Source organism: Myotis brandtii, unplaced genomic scaffold (genome assembly GCF_000412655.1).
Source record: "Myotis brandtii unplaced genomic scaffold, ASM41265v1 scaffold421, whole genome shotgun sequence".
NCBI classification, from domain to species: domain Eukaryota; kingdom Metazoa; phylum Chordata; class Mammalia; order Chiroptera; family Vespertilionidae; genus Myotis; species Myotis brandtii.
In genome coordinates this window covers 2,668,284-2,669,856 of record NW_005366140.1, presented here as the reverse complement: position 1 = coordinate 2,669,856, position 1,573 = coordinate 2,668,284, and positions in this window count along the sequence as shown.

The window sequence follows — 1,573 nt, the reverse complement described above, 5'->3', positions numbered from 1 at the left end:
GTCCAACTCGGACCAGCACTGCGGGTCAGAGGCCAAGGCTGTGTGTGAACAGCCCTGCCTCCCTGTGGGACTCTGGGCAAGCAATGTCCCCTCTGCCTCAGTTTCCATGGAGCTGTAAAACGGGGGTGATGATAACAGTAACATTGTCGCCCTGACCGGTTTAGCTCAGTGGATTGAGCATCGGCCTGCGGTCTGAAGGGTCCCAGGTTCGGTTCTGGTCAAGAGCATGTACCTTGGTTGTGGGCACATCCCCAGTAGGGGGTGTGCAGGAGGCAGCTGATTGATGTTTCTCTCTCATTGATGTTTCTAACTCTCTATCCCTCTCCCTCAGCACTGCGGGTCAGAGGGCAAGGCTGTGTGTGAACAGCACTGTCGCCCAGTGGGACTCTGGGCAAGCAATGTCCCCTCTGCCTCAGTTTCCATGGAGCTATAAAACGGGGTGATGATAACAGTAACATTTTCGTGCCCCACTAAATGTTGCACCCAAGGCAAGTGCCTTCCTCACCTCGCACTAGTCCTGGCCCTGCAAACAGAAAGTTAGTGGGTTTCCCCTATAAATCGGTTTTGCCACCTTTCTTCTGGGTTTCACTCAGGTTAAGGTCCAAGCACTTGTGACAAAGTCTGATTGGCAGGGAAGGGGTAGAATCTCAGGGAATGTGATGAAAATTAAGAGTTGGGCGTTGTGATTATTGATGAGGAGGTTGATGATGCTCCCATGCCATTGGACCCCTTAATACCAGGAAAAGCAAAGCACAGGGTGGGTGTGGAAAACACATTTTCCTTACACCTTTCTAAGTCTTCTGGCTAGACTAAAATCAGATTAACACCAGACAGGGTAACAGGAGCAAACAGCCACCTTCATTGAACATGACATATTTATTACACATGAGATTTATTAGGTACTAGAGGACCTGTGCACGAAATTCATGCACTGGGGGTGGTGTCCCTCAGCCCAGCCTGCACCCTCTCCTTTCTGGGACATACCTCTCACAATCCAGGACTTCTGGTCCTAACCACTCGCCTGCCTGCCAGCCTGATCACCCCCTAACCACTTTCCTGCCAGTCTGGTCGCCCCCTACTGTCCTCCCCTGGAGGCCTGGATGCCCCTAACTGCCCTCCCCTGGAGGCCATCTATGGCCACATGGAGGCGGCCATCTTGTGTGTTGGAGTGATGGTCAATTTGCATACTGGTCGTGACTAATTAGCATATCTGGTCGTGATTGAGAGGGCGTTGTGACCAATTTGCATATTACCCTTTTATTAGTACAGATTTATATTGTGCCATGAGAATCCCAAGGCCAGACTGGGCATTTGAGGCTTAGGTGCCATTCAGAGCTAAAGAGAGAGGGGGAGTTGTGGTTTGGGACTTGAAAGGGGAGGAAGGCAATTCACATGGAATGGACAACAGATGTTTGCTGGGACAACTTTAACAATGGGACTGTGATCAGAGGGCCTTGCTAGTGTCCTCTCTGTCCTTCCCACCCAGTTCCTATTAAACTACAGATGCCTGTGCTGAGCTCCCCTCCTGGAGCAGGTCCTCTTCTAGATCCCTTTCAGGCAGTTAGGGAGAAGG